At 41.7% G+C, this 21,618-nt stretch overlaps 1 protein-coding gene across 2 annotated transcripts in view; it reads left to right on the forward strand.

The window, feature by feature from the left end:
* Nucleotides 1-19,707: 19,707 nt before the first annotated feature.
* Nucleotides 19,708-21,618, forward strand: part of CHRM2 (cholinergic receptor muscarinic 2) — a 148,336-nt gene continuing 146,425 nt past the window's right edge. Inside the window, exons 1-2 of one of the 2 annotated variants that reach the window (XM_080666663.1) lie at nt 19,708-20,033; nt 20,347-20,507. The gene's annotated coding sequence lies outside the window, so the exon portion shown is untranslated. Of the gene's footprint in view, nt 20,083-20,346; nt 20,508-21,618 lie in introns of both variants that reach the window. The other variant, XM_080666664.1, reaches the window with a different exon arrangement.

The following is a 21,618-nucleotide window of genomic DNA, read 5'->3' on the forward strand; positions in this document are numbered from 1 at the left end:
TGTGTGCATTGTGGAGGGGTGGTTGCAAGTATTTATATGAAATCAACACAGTCATTAATAGATGGGTTTATCCTTAACAAAATAATACAAAGGAACATGGCACAAAAATTCAGAAGACTAGAGTTTCAGTATTAGTCCTGGAATGTGCTAATCACAAATGGCTTTAGATGAGTCAATTTAAACTTTCTAATCTTCTGTTTCATCACTTAAAAAAAATAGAGATAACTGCTCATATGTCTTCTTCATTTAGTTTCTAGGAAGGTCAAATGAGCTATAAGATCACATTAGAGTGACTCTGGATGTTTTGGTGGAAGCACTAAAAACTGGAATTGTGATATGCAAGATAAATGATCCAGAGGGGTTTTCATAGTGTGTCAGCATTCTTTCTTCAAAGGAGTTGAACACATCTCTTGAAAGCAGCTGTGCATTGTCTCCCAGTAAAAACATGTAGAATCCAGCCAAGTCCATAAATTCCTTTTTGGGAGGAGAGGTACTGTTTTTTCATTCGCTTCTTTGTTCAACAGATATTAATCCAGCACCTTGTGTTCTAGACACTGGGTGATGCAACGGTGAATAAGAGTGAATCAGACAGACAAAGACATGTTCTCATGCAGCTTATACTCCAGGTAAGAACTATCTTCTGTTTCCGGGAAAACAGTCTCTGTAATGGAGATTTGTTAACAGGAAGTTTAATAGGGATCAATACATGTCAGAGAGAGAAGGAAGCAAGTTTGAACAGAGGGAAAAGCTAAACTGAGACTTAGTTTAACAAGGACCTCAGAAAACCCCAGAGATGGCCTGGAGTCGGAATGGCATTTTCACTGACCATACACTTGATATTGTTGCCCCTAAGGAAGGACAGAATCTTGAGTGAGGCAGATTCTTTTAGCCAAAGACAATGTCAAAGGGGAGTGGGTTTATTGCCTGTGATTTGTGAGCAGACAACATGCTCAGTAGCAAAGGCAACAGGATATATTGAGAAGAGACCTAAAAGAAGTGAGAGCATGAAGCATGTGGATTTTGGTGGTCAGAACTTTCCAACTCAAGGGGAAGGTAATGCAAAGGCTTTGAGACAGGAAGTGGTGTTTGTGGTATTTGAAAAATAGCAAGAAAACCACTGTAGCTCCAGTGGTATGAATAGCAGGGGGGATTGGTAAGACATGAGTCAGAGAACTGGTCTAGGGGAGAACAGAGGGGGTTCTAGAGTCACATTGGTCAAATCTTGCGTGTCGACCATAGTTGGGCCTGATGAGCAAGATATCAATAAGCAAGAATGAAGGGAGCATAGAACAATAGATAGTAAACAAAAATGTAAAAGATTATATTCAATAGTGGTCAGCACACTAAAAGGAAATTCCTAAATGTATAAAGTGGTAGGAAATGAATGAAGTAGAGAAGTATCTTTAGATCAGGAGGGTAATGTTAGAACTGAGACCTGAATCACTTAAAATGACATCAGAACCTATATGTAAATTAGTGAACAGTGTAGAGACTATGTACAATTTACATGTATTTAACCTTTTTCTTTCATTTCAATTAATCGCATATGGCCTTTGAGGAAATTCTATCAGGTATGGTTAACCTTAATTGTTCCAACCTCCCTAGCCAGGTACAAGATGCTATTGAACTACTCTTGAAGGCAGTACAACCACCAATCCTTGGGTTCATTGTTTTAGGGATGTGATCAGAGTCCTGATTCATTTCAACCCATTGGTGAATGAGACTAAGGCCATCTCCTCTGTGAGTCAGTTAACTTTGTATAGCCACTTAGCAAATTTATTTATTTATTTTATTGATTTTTTTTTACAGAGAGGAAGGGAGAGAGATAGAAAGTTAGAAACATCCATGAGAGAGAAACATCGATCAGCTGCCTCCTACACAACCCCTACTGGGGATGTGCCCATAACCAAGGTACATGCCCTTGACCAGAATTGAACCTGGGAACCTTCAGTCTGCAGGCCGATGCTCTACCCACTAAGCCAAACCGGTTAGGGCGCAAATTTATTATCTCAACTAACATTTCAATTCAATCCGCCTCAAAAATAAGCTTGTTAATGACTAATTGTGTACAAAGCACAATCCTAAATGCAACAAATATACTTAGATGATCTATATATGTTCCATATCCCAAAGATTACAAGAGAACTAGAGGAGGTTATATTTATGGAAGAATAGAACACCAGACTGATTGTGATAAATAAAATGGAAGAATAGTGGCTATCATTAATTATTCAACATTGTTTTTGATCATGAAGCACATAAGGCAAGTGAATTTAAGGCAACCCATCAGCAGTACTAAAATAAAATTTAAAGCCCTAGCTGGTTTGGTTCAATGGGTAGAGCGTCAGCCTGAGAACTGAGGGGTCCCAGGTTCGATTCCGGTCAAGGGCACATGCCTGTAGAGGGTGTGCAGGAGGCAGTCAATCAATGATTCTCTCTTATCATTGATGTTTCTATCTCTCTCTCCCTCTCCCTTCTTCTCTAAAATCAATAAAATATATTTTAAAAAAATAAAATAAAATACACTTTAAAGATCATGCCTTTGACTGACATTAACAGCAGGTACAAAATATATTATTTATTAATTTACTCACATTCATTTTGCACAGTTGTCAAGTTCTATGGATTATATTGTGTCTCCCCAAAATTCATGATGTTGAAACCCTTACCCCAGTACATCAAACTGTGACCTTTTTTAGAGAGAGGCTCTTTACAAGTTAAAATTAGGTCATTGGGGTGAGCCCGAACTCAATATGACTGGTGTCCTTACAGAAAGGGTGAATTTGGAGAGAGTCTGTCCAAATTTGGAGAATGCTGTGTGAACATGAAGATAGCTTTTTACAAGCCAAGGAGAGAAGCCTGGAACAGATCCTTCTCTTGTAACCTTCAGAGGAAATGAACCCTGCCGACACCTTGATTTCAGACTTCTAGCCTCCAGAACCATGACACAATATTTTCTGTTGTATAAGCCACCCAGTTCATGGCACTTTGTTTTGGCAGCCCTAGCAAACTAAGTTAAGACACTAAACTTAATACACTAAGTTTGAATATGCTCCCAGCTAATGTCTAAAGTCAAGAAAGACTATGATCGCCAAAACCGGTTTGGCTCAGTGGATAGAGCGTCGGCCTGCGGACTGAAGGGTCCAGGGTTCGATTCCGGTCAAGGGCATGTACCTTGGCTGCGGGCACATCCCCAGTGGGGGGTGTGCAGGAGGCAGCTGATCGATGTTTCTCTCTCATCGATGTTTCTAGCTTTCTATCCCTCTCCCTTCCTCTCTGTAAAAATATCAATAAAATATATATATATAAAAAAAGAAAGACTATGATCTAATGCACTGATTAATCCATCTACACTAATAAAAGAGAAACATGCAAATTGACCGTACTTCCCCTATGCCCACAAGCCACGCCCACCGGCCAATCAGGAGCAAGTATGCCAATTAACCCAACCAAGATGGCTGCAGCCACGGAGCAAGCAGGAGGCTTGGGATTCCCCAGCAATAGAGGAAGCCAAGCTTCCTGCCCGCTCTGGCCAGCCCTGGCCTCCATTTGAGGCTACAAAGTTTCAATTATAGAAGATAAATAAATCCCAGATACCAGGGCCTCTGCTTGGGTCGCCGGGGGGCATGGCTGGCCTGCAAACCACCACAGGCCCCTCGCCCAGGCCACCCCACGCCCCAAGGAAACCCGCACCCTGATCCAGGACACCCTTCAGGGCAAACCAGCTTGCCCCCACCCGTGCACCAGGCCTCTATCCTAACTAATAAAAGAGTAATATGCAAATTGACTGTCACTCCAACACACAAGATGGCTGCCCCCATGTGGTCAAAGATGGCTTCCCCCATGTGGACACAAGATGGCCACCACAAGATGGCCAGCAGGGGAGGGCAGTTGGGAGGGATCAAGCCTGCAAGGGAGGGCAGTTGGGGGTGATCAAGCCTGCAGGGGAGGGCAGTTAGGGGTGACCAGGCCATCAGAGGAGGGAAGTTGGGGGCGACTGGGCCTGCAGGGAAGGGCAGTTGGGGGGGACCCAGGCCTGCAGGGGAGGGCAGTTAGGGGTGACCAGGACTGCAGGGGAGGGCGGTTAGGGGCAATCAGGCTGGCAGGGGAGCAGTTAGGCATCAATCAGGCTGGCAGGGGAGTGGTTAGGGGGTGATCAGGCTGGCAGGCAGAAGCAGTTAGGGGCAATCAGGAAGGCAGGCAGGTGAGCAGTTGGGAGCCAGCAGTCCTGGATTGTGAGAGGGATCCCAGATTGGAGAGGGTGCAGGCTGGGCTGAGGGACACACACACACACACACACCCGTGCACGAATTTTGTGCACCGGGCCTCTAGTACTTTATATATTTATCTAGTTCACATGTTAATGAGAAGTTTGGAAAAGTTTAACTTTCAAGTTTACTTCATCAAGAGATATCATTTGTTTTTTCTTTAAAGAAGTTAATCTAAGATATCTATGGGCCTGTCTGCCATTTTAAAGAATAGAGTTAATACAGTTCAACCAAAGGGTCATCAGGATGACTCAAAAGTATTTAGCCAACTTGTAATACAGAAAATATGTCAAGGGACATTGGGGTGAGAGAGGTTGTGTGTTCTGGCTGTGGCTCCAGAGAGTACTGCTTTTTGAGGCTTTGGGACAATCTTTTCTTGCCCCCCTCCCTTTACTGGTTTCTAGTTATCACTGTTCTTAGTGTCTGTATGCCTATTCCTTAATTTTTATAATTGGGTGCAGTGAATCCTCTATTGGTTGGGAAATCAGAAAAGAGAGTCTATGAGAGTTCCATATATTTTTTAGAATGGAACTGTGTAAGTATCCAAGAAATCTCCCCACAAAACAAATCTTATTGTCTTTTTTTAACATTATTTTTTAAAGCAAAGGAGATGTCTGTATGCTTGGAACATAGGTGTGTTTCAAGTACTGCATTTGGTAGACTGCACTGGGAAAAACAGAAGTAGCCCATTTTGAAGACAAGAACTGTCTTTAATCTCTAACACAAATAATATGAATGATTAATTTGTGAAGCAAATTCTGTTATGAAGAATTTGTCCTTTAAAGCCTTATCCCTGGATCATGGAAGACAGAACCCAGGGTGTCTGATATTTGTCCTGGTCCAGCTCTAATCCCAGCTCCACATCTTCTGCTCCTTCTCTGCTTGCTCTAATAACCTCCCATTAGTCCCCCAGCTTCCCGCCCTTACTCTTCCTCATTCTACAATCTCAACCTCGCCCATGGCTTCAGTTACCACCTAGGAGCAAATAGCTCACAAGGTTATGTGTCTAACTTAGACCTTTGAGTTCCAGATCTGCATTTTCAACTCTTTGTCACCTGCTCTTGTTTGTCTGGAACATTCTTCAGATTCAATATGTCCAACATGAAACCTCCCCTTTGTTCCGTTCCAGTGTTTCCAGTTCCAGTCAATGTCATCACCACCTCGGATTACATGGTATAATTCTCATTATCTCCCTCATCTTCCTCCCTATCCACACTTCACCAAATTTCATAAAATTTACCTCATATAACACGTTGGAATTCATCACTTTTCTGGATTCCCCCCATAATTTCCCAATTAAAGATGCCATCATCTGTTCCTTGGTCTTAGGCAATGGCCATGTCAACCTATCCACAGTTGCTCTTAACTTCCTCCAACCTATTCTCCTCACTGTAGCTGGAACATTTGTTTTAAACATATTTGATTGTAGTCATCTTTCCCCATGCCCACTAAAATCTGCCAATGGCTTCCCAGTACTTTGATTATAAAGATAGTGTTCCTAATGGCAATATTTCCATGCAGCGTTTCCCTCCTCCATGCCCGCCTGACCCATCTCCTCTCATCCTTACTATACCTTGTTTAGGTTTTTCTACCTTCCAAAAAAGATTTGACCTATGGCTCCCTTTTCCTAGCAAATATTTCCTTCTACTCTTCACCTGATTAATTTGTCCTTATCTATAAGTTGTCACCTTGGGCTTCACTTCCTTATGCAACCCTTCTCTGACCTCCCTGGCAGATTTAAATCCTCCTATGATGTATTCTCAGAGCAACATGACCTTTTCTTTCATTACATTTATCATAGTTGTCATTTTCATTGAATTTGTGCAATTGTTGGGAGAAAATGTGGCTTTAGCTCCAACTGGCTTTGTCAAAACTCAGGTGATGGAATATGATAGCGAGACCAGAGCTACCCCAAAATGAGGTGCCTTTGTGTTTCCTTTTTAGGTTATGATAATCTCAATCACTCTCCAAATTTCAGAGATCTTGACAGAGAATGACACCACAGAATAATTGACCATATTTGCCTCTCTTGATACTCTTCTATGAAAGAATAGGCCCTGTTCTCTCTCCAAGGTACTGATTCAAAACTGGTAAATATTGCTGAACTGTCCTAAGTGCTGAACATTTAGTATCAATAAGCTGCTTCCTTGACCCACCCCCACCCTAGGAATATTATTATAGCCATTCTACTTGACTGAGACTTTTAGGCACAATACTTGGCACAATTATATTGCAACTAACATAAGCCTGGAAATTTTGACAAGCTAAATTAATGTTAAGCCTACATCACTTTCTATGACACTAGTGAAATTTGGTATATTAGTTTCCTAAGACTGCTCTAGCAAGTTAACACAAACTTGGTATGCTTAAAACAATTCAAGTCTATTATCTCAAAATTCAACAGTTCAGAAGTCCAATATGAATTTCACTGGGCTCAAATTCCTCCTGGAGGATCTGGGAGAGACGCTGTTCTCTAACATTTTCCAGGTTCTACAGACTGCCTACATCTTAGCCCATGGCCCTTGCAAACTACAAAGCCATCACTGGCAAGTAAAGTGATTTTCTCATCACATTACTCTCACATAAGTCTTCTGCTCAGTCGTCCATTTTTAAGGACCCTGGTGTTGCATTGGGCCCAACTGAATAATACAGGATAGATAATCCCCTTATTATATGGTCAGCTGGTTAGCAACTTTAATTCCATTTGCTAAGTTCTTTTTTGCCATGTTTGGTAACATATTCAGAAGTTACAGTTGGACATCTTTGGAGGGGGGGCATTGTTCTGCCTATCATCCTTAGTATATATTTATTGATTTGGGGGTGGGTTTTTGTTTGTTTTGTTTTTAGCAGGATGCAAAGGTGCAAGGGTGATTTCTTCCCCAGGTTCCTGTCCAGACAGATTCAAAGAATTAAGCCATGAACAAAAGGTGGTAAGTGAGAAGTACAGAAACTTTATTACAAGCAGATACTATCTCCAAAACTCTAATTCTAATTCTAAGGCTCTGTCTCTCCTGGCACAGAGAGACAGAGGGGTTCCCTAAAGAGGGTGGCCACTGCTCTTTTGTCTTGAGGTATTATATATTCTAGAGACCACCCTTTTCCTTATTGTGCCTTTCTTACTGTGGGACTTCAGCCTTGTAATCTGTTTCTATGGCCCCTAAATCCACACTTCTCCTTTTTGGTCATCCTATCTCTTCAGGTTGAAGTTGCTTTTTATCTTCCCATATGGCTTTCCTAGTTGCTTAGGTCAGGGCTGCTTTTGATCTAACTTATGGTCAATTTAATTGCTTAGACCATAGATACCTCTGTCTCTGTCCTTGGTTTATGGCTGTTTTAATAGCTCAGGCCAGAGATACCTCTATCCTCTTTGGACCCTCCCTTCCTGTCTGCCTAATTAAGCTAGCTAGCTAACCCTTATCAATATTAACATTGAAGATTATAAAAATCATCATAAAATTGACTAGCTGAATTTCTCAAAACATAATACATTTTGAGATACCAAAATGTTTTTAAAGTAATCACTTAGGATCGACACATTGACAATTTTTAGATAAAGAGAGTAAAGCATGGATGAATTAAATTACATATCCAAGGCCATATGAATTGGAAGAATTGGGATTAAGATTCAGGGCACTTTCTACTAAGATATCACTGTTGAATTCCATTTAGGAAGCCAAGCTATTTTGCAGTTTATTTCAGAACAAATTTATCAAGTGGTTAACATTTGTTTTAAACTAATGAAGCCTAATGTCATAAATTTGCAATACTAGGGTAGTTCAGAAATATAAAATGAGTTCAAAGTATAAAATGGCCAAAGTGATCATTCCTCAGAGCACATGATTTTAATGCTTCAAGTGACCTAGTTACAAGAGGCTGATATTTCCAGATGTGGCGAGGTGCATATTCACCCAATTCATCCCACTTCAATAAGATGATATTGTGTATAAGGTACATTCTTTCTCCAAGAAGCTGAACTTGATCACTTACTGATTTCATCACACAGAAGTGTGCACAAAAAAAGACAAATGTTTGGCAAATTATTTTTAAGTAAGTCAAGATGGTCACTATTAAGGAAAAATATAAACATTAACAATGATGGGAGCAGACTTAAGAGAAGGTGGATGGAGACTTGAGATCTGCTCCAAAAGAACCATTCATATATAAATTTATGTTGTTTGGAATTGTATTATGAAGTATTATCTATACTAAAAAGTCACTCTTATTTGTCAGGACTAGCTGAAAGCAAAATAAATTACTCTGCATATTTACACATTCACATATAAATGCTTAAAAAATGCTGTCTCCCTAGCACTGCTGTGCTTTGTAACACTGGCAATGAAGATGCTATTTATGTATTTAATAAAACATTTAAATTAAATTTTCTGGTTCACCATGGATCCATTCTGAGAAACACTGTGGCATGCTGGTTTGGGGTATTAGACTCTGACCCTTATCCTTAGCAACTAGATTGCTACCCATTTCAATTCTCTCCTCCTACCTGTCATCACACTCCCCCTCCCCACCCACCCCCACCTCCCGCCCCAGTCTCTCTTGAATAAGTTCTTTTTGTCTCTGCCACCAGGTTTCTAAAGAGGCTCACAGAGAGAACTGTTACCACACAAGGGAGAATGCGAGCAAAATGAAAAAAAAATGGAAGCTTCTTTATAACTATTTTTGTTTTTACCACTTATTTACCCCTAAGAAGATCTCCATGGAATGGGTTTATAAGTTGCATTGGAGGCACTCATGTCTTTAGCATCAGGGCCATACTGTAACAGTTTTGCAAAGGAGCACAAACAATGTCCTTGCCTTGTCCTGACTGTGCTTGTTTTAGTGTTCATCCTCCCATGGACGTATTTTGTGGTGGACACGGGGAGCTGGTTCCCAGTTGACTCTGTTAAGATCATGAGAACTGGCTCCACTAAGACATCAAATTTCGTTTGGTAAGTGCCTTAGTTCTTTTAAATTAAATGTATTGGAGTGACATTGGTTAATACGATTACATGGGTCTTGGCCCTTGATGGGTAGTTTGGTACGTTAGGGCATCTCCCTGATATGCCAAGGTTGTGGGTTCAATTCCTGGTCAGGGCACATATGACCAATGAATGCATAAATAAGTGGAACAACAAATCTCTCTTTCTCCCTCTCTCTCTTTCTAAAATGAATCAATAAATAAAAATTTTTAAAAGATTTTATACATATCTATGATATATCATCTGTATATTGCATTGTGTGCCCACCACCCAAAGTCAAATCTCCATCTGTCATCATACATTCGACCTCCTTCACCCTTCTCTATTGTCCCACCCCTTCCCTATGCTAATCACCATACTGTTATCTGTGTCTGAGTTTTTGTTTGTTTGTCTTTGTCATTTTCAGTTTTATATCCCACATATGAGTGAAATTATATGGTTCTTGACTTTTTTGCCTGACTTATTTTGCTTAGCATGATATTCCCAAGATCCATCCATGTTGTCCCAAATGGCAGTATTTTATATTTTCTTATGGCTGAGTAGTATTTCTATCCAAGGACACTTTAGTTGTTTTCGTGTCTTGGCCCTGGTGAATAAGGCTGCAATGAACATAGCAGGGCATATATCTTTGCAAATAAATGTTTTTTTAATTTTTTGTGTTGATACCCAGAAGATAGATTGCTGGGTCATATGGTTGCTCTAGTCATAATTTTTTAAGGAACCTCCAGACTGTTTCCCATAGTGGCTGTACCAGTTTACATTCCCACCAGCAGTGAATAGAAGGTTCATTTTTCTCCATCACCTCTCCAACACTTATTACCTGACTTACTGATGATAGCCCCTCTAACAGGTGTGAGTTGGTATCACATTGGAGTTTTGATTTGCATTTCTCCAATAGCTAGTGAAGTTAGCATCTTTTCAAATCTCTCTTGGCCACTTATATATCTTCTTGGGAGAAGTGTCTGTTCAGATCCTCTGCTAATTCTTTAATTGGATTGTTTTTTGTTGAGTTGTATGAATTCTTTATATACTTTGGATATTAACCCCTTATTGGAGCTGTTGATTGCAAATATCTTCTTCTATTCAGTTAGTTGCCCTTTTGTTTCATTGACAGTTTCTTTTGCTGTGCAGAGCTTGTTGTTTGATATAGTCCCATTCATTTTTGCTTTTACTTCCCTTATCTTTGGGGTCAAATTTATAAAATCCCTCTAAGGCCAAGGCCTATAAGTTTAGTACCTATGTTTTCTTCTATGTAATTTATTGTTTCATGTTATATATTTAAGCCTTTGATCCATTTTGAGTTAATTTTTTGTACAGTTTTATTCATTTGCATGCACCTTTCCAATTTTCTCCATTGTATGTTTTTGGCTCCTTTGTCAAAATGTATTTGCCCATATACATGTGGATTTATTTCTGGGCTCTCAATTCTGTTCTTTTGGTCTGTGTGTCTCTTCCCACATTCCCTTTCTCTACCCTGATATCTTTCCATCCACTGCAATGATGTTTAGAGTTTAGTCCTATTTTTCTGTCTTCATTAGTCTGTTGCTTCAATACTTCCCTTTTAGGTCACAAATTAAATTTAGTGATATCTTCAGATGAGAGCCAAAAACAAGAATCAAAAATTCTGGAAGAGAGAGAATAAAATAAGAAATTTTGCCCATTGTAACACTGCTAAATAAGTCATTGTCACTAAGTAGCCATAGTAAAAATGTTTTTAACGTGTTGGGATTATTTTGAATGATATACAAATAATGCATTTATGTTAATATGTGTATTAGTGTTCTGGCCAAGGTAACAAGCCCAGAGCCAAAGACAACTCAGATTGGGATATGAGTTTAAAAATCCTTTATGAGGATTATCATCATCTTCATATAATAGTATCCTAAGTAATGTTCTCTATGGTTGTTCAAGTTGTGAGCAATTAACTGCATCAAACTAAATTTGAGATTGAATATACTTAAACAAAACTGACTTGGTGATTGAGGAAAGGGTTTACTATGCTTACAGTCCAGCTACAGTGATCATACCCAGATATATAAGAAATGCTGTTAGGTTAAAAGAGACAACAGGAGCTTGGTTCAGCCCAGAAAAAACAATATTTAATTTAAGAAGGAGTCCAAGTCTAAACTTTCACAGAAGCACTAGGAAGGGGAGAGTTGAGGTCAATATTATCTCAAGAATCTCAAGCCAGTTGGTAGGATGCATAATGACAGAGTAGCAATTGGGCCTGAGAGAATGTTTAAGAGCTAAAAGACTGGAAGGAGGGAACATTTGTAAATTTACCTGGTTCAGAAAGAAAATATGAGTTTCTTGTATAAATGTGTAGATTCACTTCTATATAATTTTACTATCAGAGAGCACTTATGTTCTGAGGATAGATGCTGTTTCCTATAGTTAAGAGGTATCACTGCTCATAGTTTTAGAAACCAGAGCAAAGCAACTGTTAGGAGTCCTATGTTTGACACAGGGAAGAACAGGCATCTTTGTTTTAGAGGAGAAATTTCACCTTTCTTTATTGACAGCCATATAAGGACAAGGGTACCTGGATCTGATATTCCGTACCAGGAGCATATGAGATTAAGAAAGTAAAGGAGACATCAATGATTCCTTCATCTTTCTGCTAAGAATACACACATATTTTTTCTGGTGTGATCTGAATGAATAAGATTAACACTCTGACTCAAACTTTCCCTGTCCCCAGCCATATATTGCCTAATATTCTATTTAATATATTATTAGATATTTTATTTAATCATCATAGCGACTCTGGGGCAGAATCTGCATATTATTTTACATGAGGGAACTAAGTTGTAAAGAGATGAGGCATTTTCCAAGGTCATATGTCTAATAAGTGGCAAAGTTTGAATGTGAACCTTGTTTTGAGAGTTTTAGATCCCATCTTTCTCAAGTATTGGCCCTACAAGCAAGTCTACTATTCATACCTTAGCAATTTTCCTTCTTCTTGACTCTCCTACTATTGTCCATGTAGTCCTGCTTCAGAGATGATGGTAAAGAAGCTTTCTACAAAGACTTGTTCTTCTTAGATGCTGAGTGGCATAGCCCCACTTTTATCTAGAAAATTTACATCTTTCCCCCATTTTCATTCTCTCACTCATCACTCTGGGCCAGCTCTATGGCAAGACATATAAGAACAATCCCAGAGATAAGCCCAGTATTATCCTGCAAACTGAAACAGGTTTTCATTCCTTTAAGTCCATTCCATGAACAAGGACTGCATTCCAGTTCTTAATAACATTATCCTTATCCCCACTGCCATTATATAATTAGAATGAGCTGTAAACGCCTTGACCAAGAGTTTTTTTCTCAAGAAATTATGTAAGTGTCCATGTACCAGAGATACTGTTTTGTTCTGGGAGGCAAAATTATGCTCAGAGACTGAGATTGTCTTTGTCAATAATTTATTTAACACAGGTTCACTGCGGGAAGTATACTAACTTCATAAGCAAATAGCATACAGGATAATGCCTCTTAAGAAGCCAAAAAGAAATAACAAACTCCAAAGCAATGAACGATTAATTACACTATTGGTCCAGGCAAGGGAAATGAAAGGAATAGAGTCCACACTTTATTGTGGTGAACTTTTCTAAGAGTTGGTACTAGGGAGAGACTGCTAAATTAGCTGAAAGCTGAAGTCTTAGCTGAAAGCTGAAGTCCAGCTTCAAGCGCAAAGTAAAAGTCTCTTGTTGCCAGAGCCTGTTGCTATGGAACTACGGAGTCTGTGTTGCCAAGCAAGTTGTTCTCCTTCATGGGACTCCTGCATGATTTTCACCACTGCTGGCCAAAGAGTCACTTTTAATGCAGCAAAAGCTAATGCCCCTAACTGTTTTTGGTTCAGTGGATAGAGCGTCGGCCTGCGGACTCAAGGGTCCCAGGTTCGATTCTGGTCAAGGGCATGTACCTTGGTTGCGGACACATCCCCAGTAGGGGGTGTGCGGGAGGCAGCTGATCGATGTTTCTAACTCTCTATACCTCTCCCTTCTTCTCTGTAAAAAATCAATAAAATATGTTTAAAAAAAAAAAAAAAAAAAAGCTAATGCCCCCAAAGGTCTTGGGAGAGCTATTTAGATCAGCAAAGGGTAGTTTTGCCCAGACCAAAAAGATAACTTCTGCTTCCTTTTCAGAACTTCTCCTGTATCTGCTGTTTCTTTAAAATAACCAGCTCAAAATAATCCCTATGCCAAAGAGGCATATTATGGGATGGTACATTCTGCTTCTCTTCCATGGTCATTAATATATCTTCAGTTTTAACAGTGCCTTTCTGGTGATTGCTTTAAATATTTTAAGTATTATTTCATCATCCAGAGTATCTTACTCCTAAGATCTAACTTATAGCTTCCAAATCCCAGGTAGAGTATACCTTAGGTGGAATCCACTTCTGGAATCTCCACCCTGATAGAGAAGTGTCAAGGCTGTTTCCTGTGCGTCCCCTTGGTAATGACATCAAAGGTTTTATCACAGGTGCCTAAGAACAACAACTCTGTTCATGTTATTCTCTCCAACTGGGTTAAGCTGTTGGAGGGCAGGAATCTCCTCTCATTCCTTGTTGTTATTGCCATGATATCTAAGAGAATATTGAATGATATATAGATATGTGTTGACTCAATAGCAATAGTTCAATTCAGCTTATGGTAGCCTTCTGAGAAACACTCAATTCTCACAGATGCAATGTGGCATTGTCAGAAGTGTCCCTGCAGAAGGAAGCAAGGCAATGGCAGCGTGTTTACTTGAGACTTACTCCAGAAGAAACATTTCCAGGGGGTTCTCATCAAGCAGGCGAATCTGTACTCCATATCCTGACATCAATAAAAGGAGAAGACATCGTGTGGGCTGTGGCACTCTATGTATAGGTTTTGAGTGGTTGTTATTGAAGACCTTCAATAATTACCAATACATGCTCACTGGGCATTCTTGCAAATAACTCACTTTCTAGGAACATGTTTGTCAATAAAAACCTTGCAGGAATGCAGCAGGTACATTGATTTGCCTGGGGCCTGGCCTCATTCCTTTCTGCAGGGATTTATAGAAGACTGCCCATGAGGTCTTGTAAATGAGGTCCTTAAGCCAAAACCAGTCACCTTGCTGAGTAAATGAGGAAGAAAGGACAAAGTCTCCAGGAGCCATCTTATTAGGCACAGTAACATAAGGAATGCTTTAGGAAATGCTTCTTTGGGCTCACTAGTTGAAGGAAGGATTTGTTTTTAAAGTGAAAAGGTCTATACGGAGTGATATTATCAGACTTGCTCAGCTGAGTCTTGTTTGGCAAAAACACTGCTTTCTGCATCACAATGATCTCAGTCACTCTCAGACAACAGTGTGGTGATTGCAGGGTGGGGGAAGGTAGAGGAGGGTATAGGGGGGATAGATGCTGATGGAAGGAGACTTGACTTGGGGTGGTGGACACACAATACAATGTTCAGATGGTGTATTGTGGAACTGTGCACCTGAAACCTGTATAATTTTGTTAACCAGTGTTACCCCAATAAATTCAATACAAAGGATAAAAAGAAATAAAGGGTAGATCAAATTTAATGAGGAGGCTGTCCTATGTTGTGGTGTCTCCCAGTATGTTTTCCTGAAGTGTGTTAGAATTTCCACCTTGAAGGGCAAGTTTTAGTTAGCTTCAGAACTAAGTAAATTCAGGATCTGAGAAATTATGTGAATTCCCATGAGCAGCTACTGAGTTCACTCTAAAATCTAAGAAATTAGGCTTCCTTACAGACTAAAAATATTTTGAGTATTCCTAGAAACTACACCTTCCTTCATGAAGAGCTATTGATTCAAATAATTTGGGGTTCTATCCACCGGGAAGAGTCTGATAAGACCTTCACTTTGAAGGTGCTACAATCGCATCTCCATCTGAGAGTCCAGCATCTGACTTAAGCTGTGAAAATGGGAAGTTTAAGCTGTACCTCAAAGTCTAAGGTGAGGTGGATGTGGCTGACTTTGTCAGTTCCCCTGTCTTTGAAGAGGAACTCAGCACTACCTTCAGTCTGAGGAATACACACACACACACACACACACACACACACACACACACACACACACTACTTCTCTAAGTCAACTCACTCCCAAAAGGCTTTTTTCTTCGTTCTTAACATGGATTTACCACCCTTGCAGCTGCTTAACATTTTGCAGGGTGGTGTTTCACTTTATCCCCCTCCTTCCCATTCCCGGTTTGAAAAATAACTCTGTATTTTAAATATTTTAGACTCGGCAGCAGTAAATGTTTTCAGGCTTTGGATCACACTGCCACTGCTAGGAGAGAAAGAGTTGAAGACAGCTGTGATGCCAAATTTCAAGAAAAAAGGAAAAGAAAAAAAAATAGCAAATCCTTGTTTGTTAGGCTGTCACCAAACATCACTGGGAATCCGTCCCATTTGTACATGGAAACTCCTATTGTGGAGTCTGAAAAAGGAAAGCTTAGGATTTTCTAGGAGAAAAAGAGATCTTATTTTCTAGCTAGAGCATAGAAGCATTTAAATTTCTTTCTGAGAAGGTTTGTAGGGGGAAATAAATAACTCCAAGAAGAAAGGTGTGTTTATTATGCTGTTATTAACAAGATTTCAGAACAGGCCTGGCTCGAGTTGCTCAGTTGGTTGGGTGCCGTCCCATGCACCAAAAGGTTGCTGGTTCAATTCCTGATCAGGGCACATGCCCAGGTTTGGGGGCTCAGTCCCCAGTAGGGGTTGTGCAGGAGGCAGCTGATTGGATTGATATTTCTCTCTCAAATCAATGTTTCTCTCTCTCCCACTTCTCTCTCTCTAAAAGTCATTAAAACATCTTTAAAAAAGATTTCAAAACAGTGAGGGAGACTGAAGAACTCATTTTAGGCAGCAATTGTCATTTAGTGGATGTTTACTTTAAACCCAGAATTGTTATTTTTCAAACCGAGATCAAAGAAGAGAAAGGTGCCCCTGGTATATGTTGGGGAGGAAATTTTTCCTATGCCTCACAGAGGTTCTTTGTCTGGTCTAATCAAATAGACATGAGGCAAACTAACAGGGGAAAATTCAATTTAATTTCATACATACAAGAACCACCCCCCAGACACACACACACACACACACACACACACACACACACACACACACACGAGAGGTTACAAGACAGAACGTTAAAATAAGGTACACTTGCTATCATCTTGAGCCAAGGAATGGGATAGGGGCCTAGAGCTGCAGGGCGTAGAGGGGTAGGATAATTTACAGGATGGTAAGGAAAGCAGATGTTCAGTAATTAGGTATTCTCCCTGCCATACAGATAGGACATAAAATTTTATTTCTGATAATAGCTCCTTATGGACAAGGCTCACAATTTAAATTCTTTAAGGGAAATGTAAAAGCAGTTTCTTGAGCCTGTATGGTCTTCATTGCCTTTAGTTTGAATAATCCACATGTCAAAGCGATACATCTTGGGGAGGCCTGTTCTGAGCCCCTTCATATACATGAGATAAGTCAGCCTGTCTTCCCCAAACCTCCTACTGGCAAATGTTGTGCTTCCCTCACTCAACTCTTAAACAGGTTGTGAGAGTGGGAAATGAAGAACAAGGTAAGATCTCCGCCTGTTTTCGGCTCATTTTCCCTGAATAGGCAAAATTCTTACCTTCATTTTCTTGGTTCTTTGAAAGCACAAAATTAAGAAAATGTTATGGCCACCATACCTAGTGGGAAATCACTCGAGTTGAACTTGTCACCCTCTTATCCACTTATAATGATAGAGCGCTGATTTGTACATGTAATTACTAAAGCCTAATTATTGCTGCACTGAAATCAACGTGGCACCTTCAAATATGCACCACCTTCCCAGGAATGAGACCCGCCAGTCATGCCCCCTTGCCTGACCTTAGTGCTGAGCTCATTTCCAGTCTTACCCAGAAGTGAGCTCTGTCAAAGATTCAAAGCCATCCTTTCAGGCACCTGCACTTTTCAGCGCATGCCTAAAACCAGCTCTGTGAGGCTGTAGGTAATGAAGCTTGGCTTCACAAGTGGAAATTACTAATTTATTCATGTTCTTTGAGGTGGAAAACAGGCATGTGGATAAAGGGAAACCCATAGATGCATTCTACGAAGTCTTTACAAAAAGCACTTTTGAAAATGTTCCACACCATGGGTCACTAATAAACGTAAAATCTGTATTCTTGGGAGGGGGAGTACTCTTTAATCTGAGAAAATGAACTGGCTTAAGAGATAAAAAATAAAATGCTCAGAATTTATATGATTTTTGTTTGTATAGAAAAAAACTAGAAGGGGAAAATAATTGGGTTTCTTGGGATTAGTATTATGATGGGTAATGTTTAACATGCTTATTGCATGATATTGATCATTTTGACTCTTAAATGTTTGACCCAGTAGGTCAGACACATGATCCAGAAATCTGTGCTTTAAATTCCTGACTCACAGTCTTATAATTATGGCTAATTTGCTATATGCCATACACTACTGCAAACTTTTCATGAAGTAACCTTATTAATCCTAATAACAACCCCAGGAAATATTACAATTTCCCTTTTACAGAGTAAGAAACTGAGGCATAGAAAAGTTGAATGATTTCTCTAACATCACAGTGAGTGGCTCAGCTACAAGTATAGATAAAAAGGTGTTTTCATTGATGACCTAGAAGAAGAAAATGGACATCATTGTTGATAGTTTGCTAAAAATGCTGCTTCTAGTTGCAGCTCCTCTTCAAAAGGACATAAGTATAGTGACTCCTATTGGACATAATAGTTCACTTACTCACAGACTTAGTTTTATTCTAGTTTAAGAAAGTATTTCTTAGCTTTCATTGACTTTTTGCTTTATTTCTCTTTTTGGAATGTATAGTCCTATAGGTAAGAAGGCATTAATGGTATGAAAGGACAAAATAGCAACAGATCACTGAGTTTTCCTCTTCTCTATTCCTGGTCAGAGATCTGTGCCCCTTTTCTTTTCGGCTTTTTGTGTGTGTGTTCAAAGAGAGCCAAGCAACTCCATGGATTTATAAAGGCTTAACAGACAGAAATAATGGAGTATGGACAGAAAATGTGGATTCATTTTTTTTAAAGAGCACCTAAAGGAGAAGAAATGCCAAAATCAGATATTTAATGCAAGGGACCAAACTCTGGGGGAGGCTGAGATCAAGACTAAACAGAGCTGTCTTGATTTTCTAACAAGTATCTTAACATCTCCCAGTGAAGGCGGGATGCGAGAGTGGAGGCTGAAGGTAGAGCCACAGCATTATAATGCATGATTTCAGGGTGACTTCAATCGAGCAAAATCAAATTTGTGCTAAGTCCTGCTTGTTGTTGGCTGTGAGTTATCAGAACGGGCAGAAACTCTGAACTACAAGATTTCCATTTATTAATGAATTTATATTGCTGGGTAATTAATTGTCTTGATTGTCAACTGTTATATAGGTATTTCATATGAGTGTCTTTCCTTAGCAGTAAGATTGGAAGCTTATAAAAACAAAGAGTAACATTTGCTATTCTCTATGCTGTTTTGACACTTAGCAAAGGACTGGGCATTGAGAATTTAATTTAATTAACTATATTAAACCAATGCATCTTCAAGCTGCTCCTTGTTTGTCTTTGTGATCAAAAAGGGATGCATCTAATATTGTGTTATTCAATTTAAGGTTTCAACTTTTTTTTCATTTGCTTGACTAAGTTAGGAGAGAAAATGCATCCTGTATAACATATCATACGTTGATGGTGTCTTCACATACACATTCACTTTCATAAAAGCAAGTCTTGTACTTCAGAACTGTCATTATGCCTTTATTAAATGGGTTAATACCTAAAACAATAAATACTCTTTGAAAGAATTTCTCATTAAAGTAAACAAATAAAAACCTAAGGCTGATGTGAGCACAAAAAGCTTGCATCATAATTTTTTATGGAGATCCCAAATTCCATGAATACTTTGTAACCGAATGCCTATTAGTTGAAAACATGGGCATTGATCTGTGTTTAAAACAAGAAAAAATATCTCTAGAGAAAAAATATCTCTAGCGTCTAGCACATTTATCAATGTCCCAAAGAAATAAACAATCCGTGAATAGTTTAGCACTATTATGTGTCTATATAGCATAGCGGACTTATTCTAACATTTTCCCACCTGGAAAAACTGGGTTCAAGTGTCTTCGGCAATCACAAAGCAACATTTCATCTTCGCAGACAATGCCACTCTCAGAGCAAGCCTATACTTGTAGGAATGGGGCTGGGTGGTGGTGGTGGTGGTGGTAGTGATTGCAAAGGTTCTGGTGTAGAAACTGCAGATGGAGAGCAGGGCTCTGTGCATGGTAGTGGAGAGGAGCGGAAAGGAGCCTGGAGAAAAGGCTGTCATATTTGCTCAGAAGAACCGCCAAATCAGAGAGCAGAGAAGATTTCATTGGAGGAACGCTTTCACCAGCAATTAATCCTGTCATAGTGCAAGAAAATTGTAAATGTTCTCTCCAGAAACTGTCCGCCCATTGCAGCTAATGGAACACACACGCACGAAGGGCCCCGCTCTTCTGCTCTATACCAAAGGCGCCTGGTGCAGAGACCCGCTCCAGCGAGCGCGCGCGCGCACACACACACACACACACACACACACACACAGACACACACACGCGCGCACACACACACACGCACACGCACACGCGCCAGCCTGAGGGTTGGCCAGAGTCTTGCAACCGCAGATCCCGCTAGGAAATAGCCACAGGCACCCTGAAGTAGGTGTCGCTACTCTGATTACTACTTTCCAAAGCACTTTGGCGAAGAAATGCATCCCGCCCAGCTCGCAGGTCCATGCAGGTCTCGGTTCTATTTTATTCTCCAGACTCGTCTTCTCCCTGAAAGCCAGGTTCCAAAGTCCTTTTTGCTTCTCCTTGGGTGGTTTGGTGTGGAGGGCGGGGGCAGCGTCAGTTTCACTTCAAGCTAAGCCGCCAAGGGGTTCCTGACTGGCCGAGGGAGCGGGACCCCTGTGATGTGCGTCGGGACTCTGGGGGCACGCGCCGGAGTCCCGCAGCTCTCGCCTGAACCACTGGGTCCGCTCTCTCCCCGCCTCCCCCGCCCCACCCCTCCGGGTGTCGCGGCACCAACTAATCTTTTTCTTTTCTCTCCTAAGATCAAGGGAGAAAGCGAGCGGGCTGCTGGCTTAGGAATCTGAGCCCTGCGCAGCTCGCGCCAGAGCCGGTCCGCCGGAACCCGCGAAGGGCTCATCGCTCCTGCCAGCTGCACCGAGGAAGTCGCACTCCGGGGAGGTAGCTGGAGCCAAAGCCGCAGCAGGTAAGAGCGCCACGCCGCCCTGCTCCCAGCCTGCCTGCGCCCGGGGCCCTGGCACAGCGGGGTCCCTCCCGATCTCCAGAACCAGATGTGGAGGGGTTGGGGTTGGGAAACTGGACGAGGGTCCCCCACAAGTGCACATTCTCAAACGGAAACTTTGGCGCCTGGGGCTTGGAGGGCTGAAGGGAGCGATGGCGGGTCTGGCAGGCAGGGACAGACGAGGCACCTCGCGGGGCAGGGCTGTGATTCCGCGGGTCACTGAGTCCCGCAGAAGGTAGAAGGCAGCCTGGGAGCCGCGCCTGCCAGGGCACCGCTCCCTCTTCCAGCCCGACACCCCTCCACTGTCACCCGACTCCCTCCCGCTCCCCGAGATGCCATCACTGAAAAGACAGGGAGATCTTCGCCCTCTCCTACCCCTCAGGGTCCTTCCTGCCTGGATTGCCAAGTCTTCCAGGCGTTTGGGGTGGAGGCCCCGCTCGCCAAGGCTATGCACCGTACCCAGGTTCCGCCCTTTGGTGCCGCGGTTCGTGGACCATGGCCAAGGGGCAGGAGGATAAACATGAGCGAATGGTCCCAGGACCGAGGAGGGGGAAGCCTTGTGCAACCCCGTCCCATTTCAGCTCCGCATAGGACTTAGGCTTTCCGCCCAGGCTTGGGGACAGGGTCTCAGCCCAGAGCTCCAGAGCTCCAAGACCCTGCTGGGCATCACCAACAGCCCCCTCACCATGGGCCCTTGGCACCCAGGCGGGGCTGGGGTCCTAAATAGGGGTTACTCCACCCCTGATGTCCCTGGCGGTCCGCTCCTGCGGACCTGAGCGGTCGGGTGTATCTTATAGCTCTCGGAACTCGCCAGGTGCGGTCCGAGCCCTCGCGGGGTGGATCGCGCACAAATTCCACCTGTGAGCCCGGCCCGCAGCCCCTGGGGCGCCGGGGGAGGGGGAAGCTCGCCTAGGGGAGCTCTCAAGACGTGACGATCCCCCTGAATTAAGGACACAGAGACAGAGAGCGGCACACACCCACACACCCCTGCCTCGGTTCCCCTCCAGTGTCCCCATCTCTCTCTCTCTCCCCTCCTGCCGTCGCCAGTCCTCCGGGCTGTCTTGAGCCACAAAAT

The sequence above is a fragment of the Plecotus auritus genome, assembly GCF_963455305.1.
Source record: "Plecotus auritus genome assembly, chromosome: 4".
Classification (NCBI taxonomy): Eukaryota; Metazoa; Chordata; class Mammalia; order Chiroptera; family Vespertilionidae; genus Plecotus; species Plecotus auritus.